General features: G+C 40.3%; 1 protein-coding gene across 1 annotated transcript in view; it reads left to right on the forward strand.

Annotated features, from left to right (window-relative positions):
* Positions 1-2,807: 2,807 nt before the first annotated feature.
* PJA2 (praja ring finger ubiquitin ligase 2) overlaps positions 2,808-17,167 on the forward strand; it is a 67,861-nt gene continuing 53,501 nt past the window's right edge. Inside the window, exon 1 of the mRNA XM_041752131.1 lies at positions 2,808-2,949. The gene's annotated coding sequence lies outside the window, so the exon portion shown is untranslated. The remainder of the gene's footprint in view (positions 2,950-17,167) is intronic.

Here is a 17,167-nt window from a genome sequence, read left to right on the forward strand (position 1 = left end):
GGATCGAATCCCACGTCGGGCTCCCGCTGCATGGAGGCTGCTTCTCCCTCTGCCTGTGTCTCTGCCTCTCTCCGTCTCTCTTTGTGTGACTATAATAAATAAATGAAAATTAAAAAAAAAAAAAAGAACCACTGTTTTACACCACTCCTTCAACACGTTGCCTTAGGGGGTGCTTCTGACTCTGGAATCAGTAGTAATTATATGTATAAGCCAGTAATATGTATTATTATCTCTACATTATACATAATAAAATAATACATAAGGTAATATGTATTTAGTACTTACAACATGGTAGGTATGATATGCTTTACCTTTATTAGGTTTTTTAATGCATCTGATGACTCATGAATAGACATTATTGCTTTCCCCATATTTAAATTGGAAATCAAGGCCAGAAAGGTAGATAGGTTGCCCAGAGGCACACAGACATAAATGCCGGAATTATTGTAAGAATATGGTCTGTTTGATTCTAGAGTACATGCTTTAAGCCTCCATGGCAGTGTTTCCCAAAGAGTAACATAGACCCTAATGCCTTGGATGACTTCAATTGGAACATGCATGCAAGATTCAAAACAATGACTCATATAGTGAGAAAGTGATTCCTATTTTAGCTCTATTTTTCTATCCTTTGATTACATCATAATAAAAATGCCATTTGCATGCTTATCTTCAATACCAAGCTTCTTATGCTTGGTAACCTCCCTGTTTTAACAGGTTTAGAGTTTAGGCTCAGAGACATTAGTAGGCAACAGTTTCTAGCTGTCATTTAAAAGATTGTTTCGTCCACTTTTCCATCATAGTCCTTTTACAAAGTTTCCCCTCTTAAAGAAATTGTAGAAAAATACATTTATTTAAAGAAAATAATAAATAATACTGCGAATAGTATACACAGACATGGTATGAAAAAGATTGAAATTTGAGAAACCTTGCCCCAACCAACATATTAGTATATCCAAATGGATCAATATGCAACATCCCAAAGGGAGATTAGGGAAGTGTGATTAAAATATAAATTGTGTTTCCAAGAGGGAGAGACTTGGATGGAAAAAGAGCCACAGCTTCTAGAGCAACATGTGTAAAGCATAGAAATACCAAGTGGGAAATGCTTTCTTGGATTTAAAAAAAAAAAAAAAAAAAAGAACTACAAGGGTGGGCTGAGAATTAGATTTGATTTCACAAAATGTCTATATAGCAAATCGTCGTAACTGAAGTTCCCATAGTAAACCTTGGATAATTTGTTTTAATCACAAAAGTCCCGGTTTTTGCAGTTGCCAGGGGCAGCGCAAGAAGTAAGCACTGGGTGTTATTCTGTATGTTGGCAAATTGAACACCAATAAAAAATAAATTTATTAAAAAAATAAAAATAAATAAATAAATAAATAGTCTTTCTCTATTAAAAAAAAAAAGAAGTGGGGCTCTTCGTTCTTGGGGGTTGGGATGCGATCAATATTCCCGAGCCCGGGCGGGTACGTGGTGGGGCGGAGGGGGCTGGGTTGGGGACTAAGGCGGGAGGAGAGCAGGACCGTAACCGGAGAAGCAGACACGTTCAGGAGAGGGGGGAAACAACAAAATTTAAAAAAAATAATAAAAAAAAAAGGAGTGTGCGGGCCGAAGCAACCGTTTAGCATCACGGACACGATGCAGTCCACTGTTACCCGTGTTTAAATTAAGCAGAAGGCCCAGGGACTACAGCTGTTGTATTTATGTCGGGGCAGGTGACGGGAGCTGGTCCTTCTGGGCTGCACAGCCCCTGAGCCTCCCGGGGCAAAGTGGGGGCGGGTCAGGACCCGGCTGGGGGCGGAGGGGGGCAGGCAGGAGGCCGAGTGCCCCGCCCCCACCCCGTCCCCACCCGGGCGGGAGGCGCACGGGCCCGCAGCGTCCCGCGGGGAGGGGGAGGGGAGGGGGATGTGGGAGAGGAGGGGAGGGGGTGGGGGAGAGGAGGGGAGGGGGGGGGGGAAGGAGCTGGGAGCCGAGTGCCCCGTCCCCGCCCCCCACCTCGTCGGGATGCGCGGCGGCCGGAGCGTCCCCGCGGGGCGGGGCAGGAGGAGGGGAGGGGGCGGGGCAGAGAAAGGGGAGGAGGAGGGAGGGGAGGGACTGGGAGGGGTTGGGAGGCCGAGTGCCCCGCCCCCACCCCGTCCCCACCTGGTGCGGGTGCGCGGCGGCCGGAGCGTCCCCGCAGGGGTGGGGGGCGGGGCCCGCGGAGCGCGCGGGGGCAGGGGGGGCGGGGGAGGGCGGCCGTGCCCGCGCTCGCCTGTCGCCCCGCCCGGCTCCGAGCGGCAGCGCGCTGGCCTCGGGCCCGAGCCGGTCACCGGGCGGCCAGGCCTCGCGGCTTAGCGCTGAGCGGGAGCGCGCGGCCGGGGGGGCGCCGAGACCCTGCAGTCCGGGCGCTCCCGCCCCACCGCGGAGGCCCCGCCCTGTCTCGCAGCCCGAACCACAAAAGGCCGCGCGCCGAGCCCGCCCCGCCCCGCGCGTCGCAGTGCCGCAGGGGCCTCGGCCGGCCGGGCCGGGGGCGGGGGGGGGCGGGGAGCGCAGCCGCAGCCTCCCGCCCGCCGGCCAATCGGCGGCGCCCTCCTGGCCCGGGGCGGTCTGCGGCGCCGGCTCGGGCCGAGTCCCTTCCCCTTTCTCTGCCACGTTCCAACCGGTGACGTGACCCACTCCTCGGGTCCCCATTGGGCGCGTGGACTTTTCCTGCAGAGGCCCTGGGCGCCGATTGGCCGGCGCCGCCCGGGGGCGGGGCCTGCGTGCCCGCCTCCTCCGCCTCCGCCGCGGCGCTGGGGGCGGGACGCGCCGCCGCCGCCGCCTCTGCTTCCGCCGCCGCCGCCGCCGCCGCTGCCGCCGCCGCCGCCGCCGCTGCGCGTTCCGCGGGGGAGGAGTCGGGGGCGGAGAAGAAGGCGGTGGTGGCGCTGAGGCTCGGGCGCTGCCGTCGCTGCGGGGCCGCTGCACTGTTGGGTGAGCGTATTTCCTTTTTCCTCAAGCCGAGCTTGTCGTGGTGCGGGGAGCGCGGGGGTCGGGGCGAGGGCGGTGGCGGCGCGGCGGGGGCGCGGCGGGGGCGCGGGGGGGCGGGGGAGGCGCGGGGCCTGCGTCCGCCGCCGGCCATGGTGGGTGGGGTTGGCGGCGCCACGGGCCCGGCCCCGGCCCCGCGCTGCCCGCCGCCGCCGAGTGCTGCCCGGCTGCCCGCGGAGCCCCCGCCGCCCCCGCCGCCCCCGCCCGGCCTGCCGTTGCGGCCGCTCCCCGCCGGGCCGGCCTGCCTCCCGGGGCCCTCGGCCGCGCCGACCCCCGCGCGGCCCGTCCCCCCGAGCCCCCTCCGTGCTCCCGCCGGTGCTCCCTCCGTGCCCCCCAGCCCCCCTCCGTGCCCCCAGCTCCTCCCTCTGTGCTCCCGTCGGTGCTCCCCCGTGCTCCCTGGTGCTCCCTGTGCTCCCTGGTGCTCCCCCGGTGCTCCTCCTTGCTCTCCAGCTCCCTCCATCCTCCTTGATGCTCCCTCCAGTGCTCCCCCTAGCTCCCCCCAGCCCCCCCCGTGCCCCCCAGCTCCCCCCCCCGTGCCCTCCCATGCTCCCGCAGCTCCCGTCGGTGCTCCCCCCGCCCCCCAGCTTCCCCTCCCCAGCTCCCCCTCCGGTGCCCCCCCGTGCTCCCCCGGTGCTCCGCCGCTCGCAGTGTCAGGCCCCCCCCCCCGCCCCCCCCGCCCCCCCCGCCCCCCGCGCCCGCCGCCTGGAGGCCGGCCTCCCGCGGATGGCTGCTTGCTAAATCATTTTGCGCACCTTCGAAATGCTGAGTTTAAAGCCGCCCGAGGACCAAGTTGAAGAAAAAAGGGAGGACGTAAAATACTCTTTTTTTTTTTTTTGCAAAGAGGAAGAATAATCTGTTGAGGAGACTTCCCTCGCCAGGCATTAAAATTCTTTTTTTTTTTTTTTTTTTTTTTGCTTCCCGTATGCACGGGCCCTGCTTTGAGTCTGCTGCCTTTGTGAACTTTATGTTTATGTGGGTTTGTTTTTTTTTTTTAAGGCTTACTGTATTTGCTTTTTTTTTTTTTTTATCATGACCTATTTGGTCAAATTTCCTTAAAATGGCAGTCCCCTCTGCCGAGGACTCCAGATCATTCCAAGAGCATGTCAGTAAATATGAAAATAACAGAAAGAAGCGTGTTAACGATTTGTAGGTTTTTTTTTTTTTTTTGTCTCATAGCATCCATCCCATTTTAATAGGAGATGACTCTAAGTCCTGAAAATTGGCCCCAGACACGCAAGCTCGATGTAAAATTTGACGATATAAGGAAAAGGACTATGGAGCAAGACTTGGACACTTGTCATCCTCCTGTCCTACTCCAGTCTCTGAAGTTAGCCATTTACTGGGCAGTTTTAGAAACGCATTTTTAAACACATACATATAAAGTCGGGGTTCAGGGGCGAGGCGGGAGGAATACCAAACACATCGCTGTGTCCCTCCTTCCTCTCACCTGCCCACGTGTCTGGCCCACCTTGGTTTGTTCTATAGGGCTTTCTCTGATAACTTTGTAAAGGGTAAGCGGTATTTCATTGGTTTGGAGGAGCTAGGATTATTGACCTATTGAAAGACATTCCGTTAGTTTCTTTTCGCTGTCAAATACTGCTTTATTTGAAGCCAACTTTTTAATGCATTGATTAGTTTTTAGTTGCACACTTTAAACCTTAAACATTTTTTTAAAAATTCCAACAGTTGGAGGAATGAACGTAAGGTAAATAGTGCAGCACCCACTTTCCCTTCTGGTCCTGCTTTTATTCTAAAAGTCACCTGTTAGGGAAACGTCCTCTGTGTGTGATCACTTCTGGAGCATAGATTCCCTCCAAGTGGAGTTCCTGCGTTAAATGGTATGCATGTTTTAAATTTTGATGACCATTTCTCCCTCTTTCCAGAATTATTCTTGACTGTTTCTTATGCATTTCTTCCCCAGATGAACTTTAGACGCAACTTATAAATTTTAAAAAATCCTTAGTTTTTTGTTTTCTTTTTTTGAATGTGACATTGAAATTTTAGATGGATTTGGGGCAAACTGACCTTTGTAATACTGAGCCTCTCCCCCAGAAATATGTGCGTGTATGGTGTGTCTTTCCCTTTTATTCACATCTGGCTTTATATCCTTAGTTTGGGTTTTATAGTAGTTGTGTCCCCGCCCCCCATACTATGGCATTCCTTCCTAGTAATCCTGGCTAGAGTGTGATGTGATTTGCTCTAGTGGATAAAAACTTGCAGGAACATTCTCTCTCTCTCTTTCTGGTTATAGGAAAACTTACGGATTTTTTTTTTCTTGTTTATCATGAATCTAATCACTTTTGAGTTGGTGATTACCTAGAAGTGTTCACAACTTTCTGGCTTTTCATTTTTTTATAACCTGTATTTTCCTCATTGCTTTGGCTAGCATACACTTGCGGTGTAATTTTGAAGAATAGCAGTGGTGGCTAAAAATGTGGTGTTGTTTCTGACTTTGAGGGACTGCTTCTGATGTTTTAGCATCAATTAACGATGTTTGCTGAAACTTTCTGTTAAACGGAAACTTAAACTTAACTCTGTTAAGTTAAAATATTTTCTTCTCTTTTTGGCTTTCCAAGATGATTTTGTTGTTGTCTTTAATTTCTGATGACGTTTTTAAAAACCGTATAAGTGGGTGTTGAATTTTATTGGTGGTTTTGACTTTTGAGTGGTTATGTAAGGGCATCACCAATTTCCCTGGTTAGTATTTTCCCAAGTGCGTTCCGTTTTAAAGAATCAACTTCATTGAAGATAATTTGCATGTAATAAAATGTTTTAATTTAAAACACACAGTTCAGTATGTTTTGACACATATGTATATCCTTGTCACCACGACCACATTCAAGACTAGAATGTTTGCATTACCATGGTCAAGATAGAGGATATTTCTGTCATTCCCAAAAGTTCCCTTCTGCGCTCTACAGTAAGAGACATTTGTACCCCTCAGCCCCGTGAAATCATTGTCCTCTCTTCCTCACTCTAAGTTGGTTTCATTTGTTCTCAAATTTCATATAAATGGAATTATGTAAAATGTACTGTTTTGCATTTAGTTTTTTTCCCTTGACTGATGTCTCTGAGAATCATACATGCTTTTGTTTGTGTTTAACTGGTTCATAGCTTTTTATTGTTGAGTTGTAGTCCATGGTATTGATTAACCACAATTTGTTGACCATTTCACCTATTTATGGATATATTGATTGTTTCCAGTTTGGAGCTGTGTTTGATAAAGCTGCTAGCAATGAACATTCATTCATGAAGTTTTGTGTGAACACAGATTTTTGTTTCTCTTGGGTAAATACCTAGAAATGGATTTGTTGCATTGTATGGTAAGTGGATGTTTAAATATAAAAACTTGCCATACTGTTTCCCATTTTACAGTTCCAGTTGCTCTATGCTCTCATCAACACTTGGGTATTTCAGTCTTTTTAATTTTAGCCCTCCCAGTGGGTAGGTAGTAGTATCACACTGTAATTTTAATTTGCATTTATCTGATGATTAATGATGCTGAAAATTTGGTCTTGGTCATTGTGTGTCTTCCTTTGTGAAATATCTGTTCAAATCTTTTGCCCATTTTTAAACATTGTCTCCTTGAGTTGAAAGAATTCTTTATGTATTTTTTCGTGTAAGTCCTTTTACCCACACAGACAAATACATACACAGTGCAGTTGGAAGCTTACCTTTTTATTTTCCTAACTTTTCAAAGTAGAGGAGCTTTTAATTTTGATTAAATTCAGGGAGACCTGGGTGGCTTAGTCTAAGTGTCTCTTGGTTTCAGCTCAGGTCAAGATCTCAAGGTCGTGAAATCCAGCCCTGTGATGGGTTCTGGGTTCAGCCAGGAGTCTGCTGGAGATTCTCTTTCTCCTTCTTCCTCTCCCCCTCCTGCTTGCACTTGCTCTTTCTCTCTCTCTCTCTCTCAAATAAATCTTTTAAAAAAAAATCAGCTCATCAGTCTTCTTTTATGATTTGTGTTTGTGTTCTAAGTTTCCTCGATGCAAAGTTGTACAGATCTCTTGTGTTTTCGTCTACAGGTTTTATAGTTATGGTTTTTATGACAAGGTGTATCCTGCATTTTGAGTTAGTTTTTGTATCTGGTGTGAGAAGGGTTAAGTCTCCTTTTCTCAGTTCTAGTACCATTCGTTAGGAACACTTTCCTTATTGAATTAACTTAGTCAAAAACCAGTTGACCATATGAGTCTATTTCTTGACTAACCCTTGATCTGTGTTATGTCATTTTGCCAATACCACATTGTCATGATTACTTTGTTACTTTATAATAAGTCTTAAAGTCAGGTAGTGCAAGTACTCCCAACTTTATTCTTTTTTTTTTTTTTTAAGTCTATTTTTTTTGTTGTTTTGAAGTTTTTATTTGAATTCCAGTTAGCCTAAAGTTTAATAAATAGTTTTGGGTATGGTATAGTGATTCAACACTTATGTACAATACCTGATGCTAATCACAAGTGCGCTCCTTAATCACCATTACCTATTTAACCCTATATCCCCTTCCCACCTCTCTTCTGGTAACCATCAGTTTGTTGTCTATATTTGAGAATCTGTTTCTTGGTTTGGCCCTCTGTCTCCTTTTTGTCCCTTTGCTTCCTTCTTTTGTTTCTTAAATTCCACTTAAGAGTGAAATCATATGATATTTGTCTTTCTCTGACTTAACTATTTTTCAAAATCATTCTGGCTATTCTAGTTTCTTTCCTTTTCCATGAAATTTTTTAGAAGTGACTTACTGGTTTCCAGCTTTCTTTATTAGGTATAATAGGGCCTTTATCGAGTTATTATTATATATTAAGTACTTTTTTTTTAGTACTTTTTATATATTGAATATTACCGTATTAAGTATACCAGGCCTTTTATCAAGTTAAGGATGTTCCCATTCCTTTTCTTTGATTGTTGGGAATTTTTATCAAATGAACATTGAATTTTACTGTATTTATTGAGATAATAAATATTGCTTATCTTTTTGATCTGTTAAGATGAATTGCATTGCTTTTTTTCAAATGTTGAATCAACCTTGCATTCATTTAGCATTATATTATCATTTTCATAAATTTGTGGATTTGATTTACTCATCGTAGTTTATTGAATACTTTTTTGTATTTATGTTCACTTAGGATGCTTTTTTTGTGTAATTTTTTTGTGTTGGAATCATGTTGGTCTCATAGATTTTGAAGGTGTTTCTTCCTCTTACATTTTCTGAAAAATTTTGGATAAGAGTATTATTATTTCTTAAGATCTTATTTTTGAGAGACACAGAGAGAAAGAGAGGCAGACACACAGGCAGAGGGAGAAGCAAACTCCATGCAGGGAGCCTGATGTGGGATTTGATCTTGGGTCTCCAGGATCATGCCCTGGACTGAGGCAGGCACTAAACTGCTGAGCCACCCAAGGGTCCCCCCAAGAGTAGTATTTCTTTAATAAATCTTTCTTGTTAGAGTTTGTAAGTTAACCCATCTGGGTCCAGAGTTTTTTTTTTTTTTTTCTTTTTTTTTTTGAAAGGTTTTAAAAGATAAATTAATAGTTGTAAGATGATTAGGATTATCCACTACTTCTTGAAAGGTTTTGGTTTTCGACTACATGAATCACTTGTACTCACTATATGAGCGTTAGTGGTTTGTGTCTTTTTTTTTTTAAAGATTTTATTTTTAATTTTTTTTTAATTTTTATTTATTTATGATAGTCACAGAGACAGAGAGAGAGAGAGGCAGAGACACAGGCAGAGGGAGAAGCAGGCTCCATGCACCAGGAGCCTGATGTGGGATTCGATCCCGGGTCTCCAGGATTGCGCCCTAGGCCAAAGGCAGGCGCCAAACTGCTGCGCCACCCAGGGATCCCGGTTTGTGTCTTTCAAGGAATTTATCTGTTTCATCTATTCATCACCAGAGTTGTTTATTTTCCTTTTAATGTCTGTAGCTACTATAGGGATGTCTTTTCATTTATTCCTTATGTTGGCAGCGTTTCCTCTCTTTTGTCTTTATTAGTTTGTGTCCAGGTTTACCAATTTCATTAATTTTTCCAAAGATTTAGTTTTTTGTTTTATTGCATTTTTTAAAAAAACCTTTTTGGTTTCATTGATTTTTTTTTTCATTCACTTTTTTTTTTTCTTTTTTTTTTAATCCATCCCTACAGTCTGGCTTTTTAATTAGGTTGTTTGGACCATTTATGTTTAGTGTAATTACTGATGTGATTGGATTTAAATCTATCAACTTAGTAGTTTTTTATTTAACTTGTCTGCTGTATGTTCTGTTTATCTTTATTATTAGCTCAGTACTTACACTTACTTTGACTCCTTAAAAAATTTATACTGGTTTGTCTGTGTTTTGTATCATGCATCTTTAATTCCAGTCTATATTCAGGCAATATTACACAACTTTTTATATAGTGTCAGAGCTCCTCAACATTATATTGCCAGTTTCTTCTTTTTTTTATTTTTTTTATTTTTTTTAATTTTTATTTATTTATGATAGTCACACAGAGAGAGAGAGAGAGGCAGAGACACAGGCAGAGGGAGAAGCAGGCTCCATTCACCGGGAGCCCGACGTGGGATTCGATCCCGGGTCTCCAGGATTGTGCCCTGGGCCAAAGGCAGGCGCCAAACCGCTGCGCCACCCAGGGATCCCGCCAGTTTCTTCTTAACTATCTTTTGCACAGTTATTGTCATCTATTTTATGCTGTAAGTTCACAACACCTTGCTAACTATGTTTGCTTTAGGCCTGCATTGCCCATCATGTCACTAGCCAGTGTGACTATTTAATTTAAATTTAGAGTAGTTAATATTAAGTTTAAATTAATTTCCTTTGCATACAAGCCATTTTTAAGTGCATAGTAGCCACATGTAGCCTTTAGCTTTCAGATTGAACCGTGTAAGATGACTGTTTCCATCATCCCAGAAAGTTCAATCAAACAGTGAGTGCTCCTTCACATACTTCTGTTTTGAAGTAATTAAAAATAAGGAAAGCTATGTTTTACATATATCTTCACTTATGTTTAAAGTTCCACATTTCTTTGTAGAATCAAATGTCTGTTTTATACTCTTTCTTCAGTTCAAGTTTACTGGCAACATGTGTCTTGGGTTGGCTATAATGTACCCTTTTTTTTTGTTTTGGTTCTTTTTGGAGAGTGCTGAGTATGGAATTTTTTGTTCGTGCTGTTTTTCTTTAAAGATGTCATGTGTATTGTCTTTCTGCTCCCACAGTTTTTGATGAGAAGTCAGTTGTAATTCTTCATTCCTCTGCATCAAAAATTTTTTCCTTTATTTTTTTTTTTAAGATTTTTTTATTCATTCATAAGAGAGACAGTGAGAGAGAAGCAGAGGGAGAAGCAGGCTCCATGCAGGGAGCCTGACATGGGACTTGATCCTGGGTCTCCAGGATCACGCCCCGGGCTGAAGACAGTGCTAAACCACTGAGCCACCCGGGGTTCCCAATTGTTGGGTTTTTATAGCAGGTTGAAAATGATTTCTGCTGGGGTGTGCATGTTTTCTACTTACAGAGTAGTATATGTTTTCTGATCATTGTGGAATTAATTGCAACTTAGTAACAAAAATAACTAGGAAGGCTCCAAATGTTCGGAGGTTCAGCAGGATATTTCTAAATAGTGAATTAATACAAAACAAAGTCACAGTATAAATTAGAAAACATTTCAATCTGAAAAAAATGTTGCATCAGAACTTATGGGATGGAACTGAAGCAGTACTTTGAGAGAACTTTGTAGCTTTGTATGCATATATTAATAAAAAAAAAGATTAGAAGTTGTTTAAGCTTGCAACTGAAGGGAATGGCAAACCAAAATCAACTTAGAAAGAAGGAAATGGTACATATCGAAGTAGAAATTAAGGAACTACAAAGGTTTTAGTTTGTTGAGAGGACTTTTCAAAAGTAGTAAGTCTATAATGAGAAGGAGAAAATGAGACAAAAGTTACCCATACCAGGAATTTAAAAGGAGGCATTATTACAGATCCTATATATATTAAACTGTTAATAAGGAGAAGTTATGAACAACTTTATATTAACATTTGATAACTTTTTTTTTGACTTTATCAAAAACTTTTCCACAGACAACCCCAGGCTCTACTGAGAAAAAAAAATCTTTGACAACATTTTATGATTTTAGCATAATCTTGATAGGAAAACCTAACAAGAGCCTGACAAAAGGGGTAAAGTTATAGGCCAATATTTATCATGAACACAGATACTGAAATAATACGGTGACATAGAATGTATACTATAGATTACACATTTTTCCAACAATGCAAGGTTGTTTTAATATTTTTAACATTAATCAGTGTAATTCATCTCTTTAACAGAATAACATAGAGAAAAAATGAGATCGTTTTTATAGATGCAGAGAAATCCTTTGACAAAGTTCAGCATCCATTCATGATAAAAATCCTTATCAGCTTAGCACTAGAAGCAATAGAAGGAAATTCCTTAACTTCCTAAAGCGTATCAGAAAATGGGGGCACCTGGGTGGTTCAATTGGTTAAACATCCACCTTTGGCTCAGGTCATGATCTCAGGGTCCTTGGATCAAGCCCTGAATTGGGTTCCCTTTTCAGTGTGAAGTCTCCTTCTTCTTCTACCTTTGCCCCTCCCCTCCTTGCTTGTGTTCTTTCTCTCTCAAATCAATAAATTCTTTTTTTTTAAAGTATCAAAATGTCTAACTAACTCAGTGAAAAACCTTTTTTCATGTCCAATATCCTTCTATTCACTGTTATATTGTAATATGTGTTATACAAGGCCAGTATGCAAAAAGAAAAAAAAAGAAAAGACAAAAAGAATTGTAAGTTGTGTACTAGCAACCAGAAATGTGTAGAATAAAACTAGAGAAGTATATTTAGAAGAGCATCAAACTGTGTAATCTAAGAATAAATATAATAATAATTGGGGAAAACTTCTATACTGAAAATGATAAAACTGCTCAGAAATATTTTATTTTTAAAATTTTATTTTAAAGGTAAAGAGTCTGGGAATGGAGCAACAGCAGGAGAGGGAGAGAGAGAATTTCAAGCAGATGGCTTGTGCTGAGCATGTAGTCTGACTTGGGGCTCTATCTCTCGATCATGACTGGAGCTGAAATCAAGAGTTGGATGCTTAACTGACTAAGCCATCCAGGTGTTCCCAGAGACATTTTAAAATATTTAAATAAATGGAGAAGTATTCCATCTTTTTGTAGTAGGAACCTCAACATTGTTACCATGTCTGTTTCCCTCAGGTTGAACTATAGGTTTAATACAGTCTGATAATCCCAGAATTTTTTTTTTTGGTGGGGTGGAGGGGGTCAAATTGGATTCTGGAATTTATATCAAAATACAAATGTCTTAGATGTTAATACTTATTATGTATTTAGAGTCATTAAGACCGTGTGTATTAGAACAAGGTAGATAAAAAGGCCAATGGAAGAATATGAACATGTAGAAATAGACCTTTACCTAAACCATTCTTGGTTTATGACAAAAGCTCCACTGAAATTAAGAAGACAATGTGTTTACTTTTAATAAATAATGTTGACAAACTGGATATCCACATAGTAATAAAATGAACCTGGATTTATACCTGGTACCATCTTCAAAAGTTCGTTTGAGTTTTTGATCATGGATCTAAATGTGAAAGCTAAAATTATAAAGCTTGTAGAAGAAAACCTAGGTGACTATCTTCATCACCTAGGCAAAAATTTCTTAAACATAAAATCGATAAATTAAAAAAAAAATCGATAAATTAGACTGCATAAAATTAAAAATTTCTGTTTATCAAGATAACATTAAGAAGGTAAAAGGCAGGGCAGCCCCGGTGGTGCAGCGGTTTAGTGCCGCCTGCAGCCCAGGGCGTGATCCTGGAGACCCGGGATCCAGTCCCACATCCGGCTCCCCACATGGTGCCTGCTTCTCCCTCTGCCTGTGTCTCTGTCTCTCTTTTTCTGTGTGTGTGTGTCTCTATGAATAAATAAAATCTTAAAAAAAAAAAAAAGGTAAAAGGCAAGCCACAGACTGTAAGAATATTTGCAACAAATAAATTCAGTAAAGGACTTCTATCCAGAAAATATACATAAGTTACAGATCAAAAAGAAAAAGGCAAACAACTTATTTTTAAAAAACACGCAAAAAAGTGATCAGATTCTTTATAAAAGAAGATATCCAAAAGGCCAATGTGCACAGGTAAAGTTGCTCTACATTATTACTCATCAGGGAAGTGTCACAGTGAGGCACCATCCCACCCCTACCAGAATGGCCAGGTAGACATTCACAATAACAAGTGTTGCTAAGGATATGAAACAACTGATACTATTATATATTGCTAATGAGAATGTAAATTGTTTCAGCCACTTTGGAAAACTGGTAAAACAACTGTTGTAGCTAAACATAGCCCTGTACTGTAACCCAGTAATTCCAGGTTGTACTTCCCAAGAAAGGTAAAAAATATGTATAGGATTATTTCTAACAACATGAGTGAATCCCTGAAACATTGTGTTGAGTGAAAGTAGACCGACACAAAAGAGTTCATACTGTATGATTCCAGTTGTGTAGTTTAAAACAGGAAAAACTAATCTGGGGTAGTAGAAGTCCAAAAAGTAATTGCCTCTGGATTGAGCTAAGTTTAATCATTTGGAAGGGGTAAAAGAGAACCTTCTGAAATGATGGTAATGTCTTCTATCTTGATCTAGGTGGTAGTTACTCAGATATATAACCTGTGTAAAAATTCATTGAACTATGATGTGTGCTCAAGAGTTTTGTACTTTTTTAGTTTTTCAACGAATGATTGGAGAGAAAAGGAAAGTACTTGAAAATATTTTTCGTGAAAATTTCCAATCACATTTCTATGGAGTATAAGGAAACCACATTTATGTATCTTGCATCAACATTTTGCTATGCTTGTTTTTTTTGTCTCTCCAAACCTACTTCTGTGAGCTTTTTTTTTTTGTAGGTAACACATCCAAGTGTCTAAATATCAGAGGTATATTAATTTTTTATTCTGAGCATGTTTTATGAATTTTTATCAAATGAAATTTGCTACATTTGGTATGCATAACATTGAATTTTCTATTTTCCTTTTTCCCTTACTCTTCGTTTTTTTTCTTAGCTCATTGACATGGAAATAAATATATGGTGTTTCTTTATTTGGAACTGATTTGACTTGGCCTCCCAGAGGAGGGTGAAGTAGGGCCCTTCTTAGTTTTTCACATCTGAAACAGATCTTCCCATCTAAATAAGAGGTGAATTTGAGGAATATTTCTTCATCGTATTCTTTAATGGATTGATTATTTTATTCTTCATCTCAATTTGTCTTTGACTTTAATCTTTTTTCCCCCTAGCTGATTATATTTCCAGTGAACCATAGAAGATTTTCTTTGTTCTAGTGTGCGGGCTATATGTTCATTCATTTCTTTCTTCATAGATTTCTCTCTATGGGAGTCTTTTAGAAACAGAATTTTGTAACATTTGTTTATTTATTCTAAAGATTTTATTTATTTGAGAGCTTGCTCAGAGAATGAGAAAGCACAAGTGGGGGTAGGGGTGGGAGGGAGGGAGAGGGAGAAGCAGACTTCCTGCTGAGCAGGGATCCTGACATGGAGCTTCATCCCAGGACTCTGAGCCAGAGGTGGGCGCTTAATTGAGCCACCCAGGCGCCCCATTTTGTAACAATTTTTTAAACAATTTTTGGTGAGATAGAGGCTTTACCATAATCAATTAGAAGTAAAGTTTTTAAATTACTTAAATATAAGAATTTGGGATTATCTAAAGGTTTGTTTCTGATTACATATATTTTGTGTTTTTTAGTGAAAATTTCACTGTATCAATAATGAGTTCATTATTTTCCAGTAATTTACAGAAAAGTTGTCAAGAAAGATAGTATTTAAGTAAGCTTAGCTTTTTATCTTTGTATTACTAGGAATAGCAAACCCATTTGACCTCAGAAATTTAACAGTTGTTCATTTACAGAATCTAGTAGTCACATCCTGGAAGTTTTCTTATGTAGCAGCCTGTGACTTCAAAGTCTAGTGATTATTAGTACATTATTTGATTTGCTGCAATTGACTCTGTTAATTTATTAATGTGTCCACTTGTTTATAGCAATATATGGGAGTAGTATTACCTTAATCCTTATTTATTATGTATCTGCTGGTTATATCTAGTGGAATATTTTGCAGTTGTCTGTATGTAAAAGCAGCCATTTGTGCTTGTGCCTAGAAAAGATATGAAAAATCCAGAGATAGATTAAAAACAATATGTGAGTATGAGAAATAATTTAAGTACAAGTTTAGATTGTTATTCAAAATAGATACTTTATTAATCTCTTAGAATATTTACTTTGCCTTAGCAGCTAAAAATAGATGAGATAATGTTAGTAAACTAAGTTAAAATATAATTGGTTCTAACATATACAAAACAGCCTGCTAGCAGCATTTGTCAGTTTGCATTGTTGAATTTATAGCTCAAGTTTGATAATAATTACCAGAATTTTGTATGACTAAATAATTATTTTCCTGAAAGAAAATCAGGCTAGATAATTTTAGAAATTTGTTTTATGAGGAGTTTTAGGAAATAATTTTAGAACATAAATATGAGAGAATAAGGAGCAAATTTTCCAATGAATTTGGAAGAGTAATCAAAACATTGCCCTTCAGATAGTTGGATTAAATTTATTTGCTTCTTAACTTTTCTGTTTCTAGGAAGGACACTTAAACAATGAGTTATTTATAAGCAGCCTACTAAATGGGAGGAAATGGTTGCAAATTATACATCTTTATCAGGGTTAATATCGAAAACATATTAAGAATTCATACAACTCAATAGCAAAAAAAAAAAAAAAAATCCAGTTAGAAAATGGGCAGAAGATATGAGTAGGTATTTTTCTGAAGACAACATATAGCTGGGCAGCAGGTACGTGAAAAGATGCTCAACATCACTAATCATCAGAGAAATGCAAATCAATGAAATATCAACTTACATCTGTTAGAATGGCTTTTATCAAAAAGGCAAGAAATCATGAGTGTTGATGGGGATATGAAAAGAAAGAAACCCTTGTGCACTCTTGGGGACAATATAAGCTGGTGCAGCCACTATGGAAGGCAGAATGGAAGTTTCTCAAAAAATTAAAAATAGATGATCCAGCTATTCCACTCCTGGGTATTTATCTGAAGAAAACAAAAATACTAACTTAAGAAGATATATGCACCCCCATATTCATTACAGCATTATTTACAACGGCTAAAATATGGAAATAGCCTAAGTGTCTGTTCTTGGATGAATGGATAAAGAAAATGTGGTATAAAGCCAAGGAATACAGAGGTTTACTGGCATTCACCAGAAGCCAGAAGTGCGAAAAGGATTCTCTGCTAGAGCCTTTGGAAGAAAATATGGTGCTATTGACTCCCTGATTTTGGACCCTTAATCTTCAGAACTATGAGAGAATAAATTTGTCATTTTAAGCAAAAAAAAAAAAAAAAAAAAAAAAAGAAGAAGAAGAAAGAAAAGAAAAAGGAAAGCAGGAAGGAGGGAAGATTTTCCTGGAGAAGAAAAAAGATGCAGTGTGTGTGTGTCCTTGCATGCACACACAATGGAGTATTATTCAACCATAAAAAATGAGACCATGCCATTTTCAGCAAAATGGATGGACCTTGAGAGCATTATACTTACTAAGACAGAGAGAGACAAATACTATATGATCTCATATGTGAAATTAGTAAAAAAAAAAAAAAAAAAAAAAAAAACAAAAAACTCATAAAGCTCATAGATACAGAGAACGGATTGGTGGTCACCAGAAGTGGGAGTGGGAGGCCAGCAAAATAGGCAAAGGGGTAAAAGGTACAAACGTTCAGTTACAAAATAAGTCATGGGTGTCTGTAGTTAATAATACAGTGTTGTATATTTGAAGGTTGGTAACCTAACCTCTTAGAAGTTCTCATCACAAGAAAAAATTTTATTAGTGTTTATGGTGATGGATGTTAATTAGATTTACTTTGATGATCATTTAGCAGTATGTGTAAATATCAAGTCATTATGATATATACTCAACACTAATATGTCAGTTATACCTTTATTTTGTGTGTGTGTGTGTGTGGGGTTTTTTTGAAGTGTGTTATTTTTGGCTCCCAGCACATAAGGTCACAGGGGTATAGATCCAAGCTTTCAGGTGAAATTCTTTTGGAAATTTAACTGATTTCTCCTT

The sequence above is a fragment of the Vulpes lagopus genome, chromosome 4, assembly GCF_018345385.1.
Source record: "Vulpes lagopus strain Blue_001 chromosome 4, ASM1834538v1, whole genome shotgun sequence".
Classification (NCBI taxonomy): domain Eukaryota; kingdom Metazoa; phylum Chordata; class Mammalia; order Carnivora; family Canidae; genus Vulpes; species Vulpes lagopus.